This window comes from Protopterus annectens, chromosome 2.part1 (genome assembly GCF_019279795.1).
Source record: "Protopterus annectens isolate FY-2018-M chromosome 2.part1, PAN1.0, whole genome shotgun sequence".
Classification (NCBI taxonomy): domain Eukaryota; kingdom Metazoa; phylum Chordata; order Ceratodontiformes; family Protopteridae; genus Protopterus; species Protopterus annectens.
The window spans coordinates 1,951,772,847-1,951,781,167 of record NC_056729.1 but is presented as its reverse complement, the minus strand read 5'-3'; positions in this window follow the sequence as shown (position 1 = coordinate 1,951,781,167).

Here is an 8,321-nt window from a genome sequence, read left to right as displayed (position 1 = left end):
ATACAGCCATCACCCCACCATTGCATGGAGTAAGCGTCTACTTCAAATTAGATTAATAAAACAACCTACACAATTCAAAGCAGCTGCTAAAGAGCACTTTAAACCACTCTGGTCCTGCCTCTGGACTCACCCAACATAAACAGTATATACCCATAAACTAACCTATACCCCCTAACATTGCTTTACTCCCTCCTGCACTAACATATCTACTCCTTCAGACCATGCCTGTCCATCTCATTCTAACTTACATTATATTATGCCCCAGCTTAACCTCTTCCCTCCCTATATCCTTCCCCTAAATCACCTCTTAAAAGTAACCAATCTCTATAATTCTAATACTCAAACTGTAATGAATATTTCTGTTACTTTTTCTCACATAGGCTTCATTACAAATGATTATGTATAATATTAAAAAATTGCATATGTAAGTATCAGCAAAAACAAATGTTATTGTATTTATAATTGTTTTTTATTGTATTGTATAATTTCTTGGAGCTTTTCTCCCCGGACCTCTGCTGTAAAAGGGCTATTTTGTTAGCTCAATCGCAATATTCCTGGTCAACAAACATAAAATAAATAAAATAAATAAATAAAGGCTCTTGAAATTGTGATTTAATTAATCCTTTACAAATGAAAACTATTTAAATAAAATTATGGCAAGGATAGTTAAATGGTTTACTATCAAATGTTTGAAAGTTAGTTTACCATTGTTCAGATGGTCGAAGATACAGGTGCAAAATTTGAAAATACTGAGTTGAAATGATGTCATCTCTGGAACGTCGGGACACAGCTTGCATTTGTGGTTTTGAGCATTGCTGTTTACAGTTGGATCCCGCTGCAGTGGAGATCGGGAAAATTACCCTTTTCCTCACTGTAGTGCGATCTCGGAGTTGGAATATATAATTAGCAGGGGGTATCGGGGTGCAGGTAGGCTTGCCCCCTGCAAAATATGTATAGGACATCTCTGGATGTCAAGGTAAGTTGGGTAATGTTGATAATGTCAACCGACATTATCAACATTACCATGTTCGTTGGTGTGAGGAAACGCTGGTGTAACTTTTGTTCATTCAGTTTCAGTAAGTCATTACTCAAAGACAATATTTCCAGAATTCTGATAGTAAACCTAGTTAAACACCTATGGGATAATATAGTTACTACGGGAGAATAACTTATCTTCCCACTTACCAGTCACCTTAGGTGTCCCTCAGGGCTCCATTTTAGGCCCTCTCCTATTCTCAATTTTCATCAATGATCTTCACTTAGCAATTCCTCATGCTACTTGTATACAATATGCAGACAACTCTACAATTATTTGCTCAGCCAACTCCTCATCTGAACTACAATCCATAACTCAAAAAGTGTTTAACGTAGTAGAAACATGGTTTCTTTAACGTTGCCTCCTCTTGAATCCAAAAAAAAACAAAGCTCCTTCTCTTTACTCCTACCCATAAGTCCACCCCAATAGATTTCTCAGTCACATCTAACAATGGTACACTCATATCACCTGATTTAACAACCAAACTCCTAGGAGTTACAATTGACAACAACCTTAACTTTGATACTCATATTAACAACACAGTAAAAACAATCAACAAAAAAATTGGCTCCCTCTATAGGATCAAACCCTTCCTTACTCCATTAGCTAAATCTACTATTGCCCACTCCCATCTAATCTCAACAGTTCTCTATGCCTCTCCTATTTATATTAATCTGTCTAAAAATAATCTTCAAAAACTGGCTAAATCACACAATAATATTGCCAGATTTGCCACTGGAAAACCCTTCAGAACCCACCACTGTCAGAATCTTAAACAACTAGGTTGGCTGGAACTTCAGAATCAGCTTAATTCTAACCAACTTACAATTGCCCATAAGACCCTTTACCATCCTCATAATACTCCAGTACTATCCAGCCTGATCACCCCCTATAAAAACCTTAACACCTTACGCTCTTCAAATAAACTACTAGTTTGCACAAGTAAATCCTATAACATGGCAGGTGACTCTCCCTTCTCAAACACAGTTGGGAAAAACTGGAACCTTCTACCTAGTGAACTTACATCACTATCCTCCCTAACACTTTTCAAACAAAAACTTAAAATTCACCTTAAAACACATTGGCTATGCCCTTGTTGTAACCCTGACTAACCTTTGACTGATTTTTATTTACACTTTTACTTCTACTACCTTTCTTTGACTAAGTTTCTTCTCCCTTATTACCAGAGAAATCAGGAACTGTAAATTAAGTAACCAACTATAAGATTACTTCTTCAGAATTTATTTATCTTATGTGATCCCCTAAATTGTATTGTCGTATTAAATGAACGGTAACAATGTATACAAATATGTACTTTGCCTGTATTATTGTAACCTTTATTAGTGTTTCAACTATTTTGTTTTTTTCTTTGGAGCTTTTATCCCCAGGCCTCTACTGAAAATGGACATGTATCCAGTTAGACTAGCCCGGTCAACAAATGTAAAATAAATAAAAATAAATAGTTACATGACAAACGAGTAACATGGCTAAGCTTAAAATGCCCCACCAGGGATGATAGCCTAGTATTTGACTATGAACCTATGCACCTATAAAAGTAGATACATCGAGCCAAAAATCTGACATTTAATTTGCAAAAAAAACTGAATGACAAATAGGATTTAACTCTTTCTGCTTTCAGTAGAAATGTGTGATATTAGTAAGAAACAAATGTTTAAAAAGTAGGACAAAAATTAAGGGAAAATATAAACACATTATCAAAGAGACAGTGTAGCATCTGTAGACTTTAATGAACTGCATTGTAGAATTCTACCATACAAAGTCAGTTTTTCTTCTGAAAAAGGGTGATGTAAGATGTGTGCCCTCTTTCCTGAAATTATCAGTGACACTAGTATGCGTGTCATGAAGGGTGGTTTTTCTATGTATGAGTCAGCTTCAAAAAACGTGTGATAAGGGAATTCAGAACATTTTGTTAAGAGGTAAGTCAAGCCTGAAAATAGGGACATACCTTCAAAAATAGGTACATCATATGCATGCATAATTCAGTCCTGAAAATAGGCACTTCCCAGCAAAATAGGTTCAGTTGAGAGGTCTAAATGTATTGCCCTCCCATTCATAGTAATGTTTTCTGGTTTCTTTCTGTATCATCTATCTTGATTTTTTTTTCTTGTTTATACTTTTACCTTTGATTATATGCGCAGCTTGCCATAATAATAAATGTCTGCCTGGGACCACACCTCCAACAGTCATGTCTGCACATCACAATTCCATTCCCATCTTATTTCTTATTACTAGTGTTGCATGATATAAAGCACAACTGTTTGCCCTCGAGACATCTTGTCCACCAGGAAAATTTAGTGACTTGGTCCTGTAGTATATGTCCTATTTAGCCATTCTCAGCATGGTTTTATCCAGAGCCGGGATCTACAATTATATGCCTCTCATGGAGAACAACACTAGTGACTCAAAGCAGCCTGAAAAATGCCTCTCTTCATTTTCTATAAAATAATTTTTATTCTTTAGATAAGTTATTATGGAGTGTGTACTGTCATCCCTTCAGTCTCCTATTCTTTCTGACACTGTATCCAGCCATGATTAGAGGCTGCTGTTATACTAGCATCTATCCCCATTTCTGCCTGCAAATAAGATTCATCAGGTGGATGATAATCCCACCTCCACTGACTGGTCTAACTAGTGTTGACATCGTCAGCAGTGTATGTGGTTACCTCACCCTGTGCCAATGTACCAGTGTTATTTTTCAGAACACTTTCAAAATATACCAGTCTTGGGGAGAACATGACTTTAAACCAGGAACCAATAATGTACACAAAAAACTGCATTGAAGAACCACTCCACCAGATCACAAAACCAACTTTATTTCCACACATAAATCCACAAGTTAAGCACTTTCGTCCTGAACCCAGGACTTCCTCAGAATAGTAAAACACATTCATCCAAGTTCATCTCATGACATACTGATGTCCAGTCATCTTGAGATCAAATTTTAAACATCCAACTCATTATTTAAATGCCGTTTTAAATCTAACCTTTAAAAAATATTTTCATGCTACATTCTTAAATTGAGAGTATACCATGAAAACATTTTTAAAGCGCTTAACTTGTGGATTTACGTGTGGAAATAAAGTTACTTTTGCGATCTGGTGGAATGGTTCTGCGATGCAGTTTTTTGGGAACATTTTATTTATTTATTTATTTTACATTTGTGTACCGGGAAAGTCCGACTGGACACAGGTCCATTTTCAGTGGAGGCCCAGGGAGAAAAGCTCCAAGCATTAATACAGTTAAAGGAGATAAAACAGTCTCATGTAAGGAAACATAGTACAATACATGTTAAAAATACATTAAAAATGCATTACAATTGAGCATAGGTAGGACTGGGGAGAGAAGCTCCCAACACTACTACAGTTTTAAGGAGACAGAAATAGTACCTAAGAAGAAAACAGAGCCATACATGTTAAGAAAATATTTGAGTATAGATAGCAGAGATTAACAATGTCTAAATTTCTGGTAGTAAGCTAATACCCATGTAAATATTTTTACAAGTGGGACTTGGGGAGCAACCTTTTTATCCTTAGCAGAATCCTAGCAACAGTGCAGTGGTATGGCCTAGCCTGGGGAGTAACATGAGCAATGACAGTTATTTATGTAGTGGGTTTTGAGAAGTCTTTTTAAATTGTGAAGTAGAGGTGGTGGAAGTTAAGTGGCTTGGGAGTGAATTCCAGGTTTTGGCAATGGAGCTGGCATATAGAGATTTACCAGCATCATTTTTATGTTTGATGACATTTATGTGGTTCTGAGAGCTAGATCTTAAAGTTCTAGTGGTGGTGTAGGGGTGAATTAGATTCTGAAGTGCAGGGGATTTGTTGGGAAAGTAGTAGAGCTTGTAAGCTATTGAGAGTTGGTTGAGTAGGAGTAGTTGGGGTAACTCAAGCCAGTTAAGTTGCTTGAGGGCTAGACAGTGATGGGATCTATGAGAAGCATCGGTAGCTAGACAGTGATGGGATCTATGAGAAGCATCAGTAGCAAGACAGTGATGGGATCTATGAGAAGCATCGGTAGCTAGACAGTGATGGGATCTATGAGAAGCATCGGTAGCTAGACAGTGATGGGATCTATGAGAAGCATCGGTAGCTAGACAGTGATGGGATCTATGAGAAGCATCGGTAGCTAGACAGTGATGGGATCTATGAGAAGCATCGGTAGCTAGACAGTGATAGGATCTATGAGCATCGGTAGCTAGACAGTGATGGGATCTATGAGCATCGGTAGCTAGACAGTGATGGGATCTATGAGAAGCATCGGTAGCTAGACAGTGATGGGATCTATGAGAAGCATCGGTAGCTAGACAGTGATGGGCTCTATGAATAGCATCGGTAGCTAGACAGTGATGGGATCTATGAGAAGCATCGGTAGCTAGACAGTGATGGGATCTATGAGAAGCATCGGTAGCTAGACAGTGATGGGATCTATGAATAGCATCAGTAGCTAGACAGTGATGGGATCTATGAGAAGCATCGGTAGCTAGACAGTGATGGGATCTATGAGAAGCATCGGTAGATAGGCAGTGATGGGATCTATGAGAAGCATCGGTAGATAGACAGTGATGGGATCTATGAGAAGCATCGGTAGCTAGACAGTGATGGGATCTATGAGAAGCATCGGTAGCTAGACAGTGATGGGATCTATGAGAAGCATCTGTCGCAGACTTGGCAATCTTGTTGTAGCAGGATTCCAATGTGCTTAGTTCAGTGTGGTGAAGGTTAGTTAAGATATGGGAGGCATAAAGGAGAATGGATAACAGGTGAGTCCTTGCTAAGGTGGCTTTGGTAGGTTTAGTGATGAACTGTCTGTTCCTGTATAGGAGACCGAGCTTTTTGTTAACTTTTTTAATTGCTTGGGCTATGTGTATGTCAAATTTTCGATTATTATAAATTTCAGCATCTAATAGTTTTGTGTGTGTTGTTGGGGTGATTTGTATGTTATTTTTAGATGTTATGGTAAAATCATTTAGTGGAGGAGATCTACCAGGGCTAAAGAGAATGAATGTGTTTTGTTTGGGATTGAGAATAAGTTTTATGTTAGTGAACCATGCTTCTACTAAGGAAAAGTTTTTCTGGGTTACGGTTTTTAGCTCATGTAGGATGGGGGAGGCACGTATAATAGTGGTATCATCTGCATATTGCATTACTGAGGCAGAGAGTGAGGATGAAACTATCTAGTTAGTAAACAGTGAGAATAGCAAAGGCCCTAGTATGGACCCTTGTGGGACACCTATGCCTACAGGTAGTAAGGGGGACAGTTGTTCTTGCCATAGAACAGCCTGCTGACGGTTTGATAAGTAGTTACTGAACCAGGATATGGTGGAGGAGCTTATGTTAAGGGAAGACAGAGTTTCTAGAAGCATACTATGGTTCACCATATCAAAGGCTTTTGATAAGTCTAAAAATATTGAAGATACAAATAATCCATTGTTTCTATGGTGATTGACAATGTTGGTAAAAGAGACTAGTGCTGCAGTAGTGCTATGGGAAGGTCTGAAGCCATGCTGGGATGTGGATAGCAGGTCATTCTTAAAGAGGTACTGCATTAGTTGGGAATGAACTACTCTCTAATATTTTTGATAGAGGTGATAGGATTGCAATAGAGCAGTAGTTGGTAAGCTCAAGGGGCTTACCCCCTTTGTGTAGTGGTATCATATGTGATAATTTCCAGGAGTGAACATGACTTTCAAGATGCTGATTTGCAGGGGATTGGCTTCCTCAGACACTTAAGGAGAATGAAACTTGCAAAGTATGCATCTGTTTACTAGACTGGACTCCAAAATAGTGAAAAATTAGGCAGTCAATGAGATAAATAGGTGGACAGAAAGAATGTCAAACTTATGTTTTCCTGGCCATGAGTTAAAAAAGGAAGCAGTAACATTTTCTCCATTAACTACTGCAGTGAAAACTTGAATTTCATGGGTTGCATTGGTAGTTTTATGTCAGTATTTGATCTGACTACAAGGAGGAAGGTGTAGTTATTTTTTATATGTTAGATAGTGAAGCTGTCTGTTTAACTGCCAGAAAACAGTAATGCAGTCAGAAACATAAAACTGGTATAGTGCAGATTATGTATCATCCTCAGAAGAAATGAATTAAACATTTCTGCCTCAGTATCTTATCCAGTTACAACCCTGTGGGCTGTAGAAATGATGACTGACAGTGCCCCTTGAAAGTGTCAAGATTAAAAAAAAGCTTCCTTAATGTAGAAAAAAATGTTACCAGGCCTATGAAGTAAGTAGTTTGGCATAACAATTTGCTGAGCAAAAATTCATCATCTGTCACAGAGCTGTTTGGTTACACACCAGTTGTTACCACCTGCCTTATCTCTTTCCTTAAAATGTCAGACTGTTAATGGGATTTTAAAGCTGCAGTCTGTTTCTTCACAGTGGAGATGAGAAACTGTTTTCATACACCACATGATTATAGATGAACCAGAGTACATTTTAATAGAAAACTGTGAGAAGTCCAATACCATCTTGTTTGTTTCTGATTAACCCTTATGATTTCCATTAAAATCATGTACAGATTACCTCATCCCTTAGCTGTTACACATTCACACGTAGAACAGCAATTTATTTTCTGTCACTTTTCAATTATAGTTAGCTCTTCCTTTTTTTGGCGTACAACTACTTTAACAACAACGTTAACCTGACTGTTTTACAAACGCATCTGTTGAAGTGTCGCATGTAAACTGAAATAAAGAGAAAGAGCCATTCAGTGTGATGTAATTATGTTCTTGTAAAGACATAACAAATACAAAACTTTTTATGGACTATATACAATAGCTTAACTGTAATATTTTTCTGACCGGTTAAACTCCCAAAACATGAAAACAGAAGAAACTTGATTTTGTTTGTTTTCCTTACTTGGTTTAAAACTGAATTTTTCTCTGACCCAGAGTTAGAGCTTCATGTTCCCCTTACGAAACAAAGACTGCTCGAGTCTTATTACTGCAGTGCACAGTGATATAAATAAAAAATTAACTTATTTTATTTCATCAGATTAAGGTGGTATTTTTTTGAATTTTTGCATATGTTGTCCACTGTTTATAACACCACATAAGACCCAGTTAGATTTTTTAACTTTCTCAGTAGCTAATGATTTTTTTTTTACTCTGTTAATAAAATAAAATAAATTTCATAGGACAGTCTTTTAAGGACAGACAGTTCAGAGGATCAGTCTTGCAAGGATTGAAAAACACACTATTTCCTCATTCAACCATGAATTAATCTTAACAACTATTGTCTGAAGTTCAACTGGTT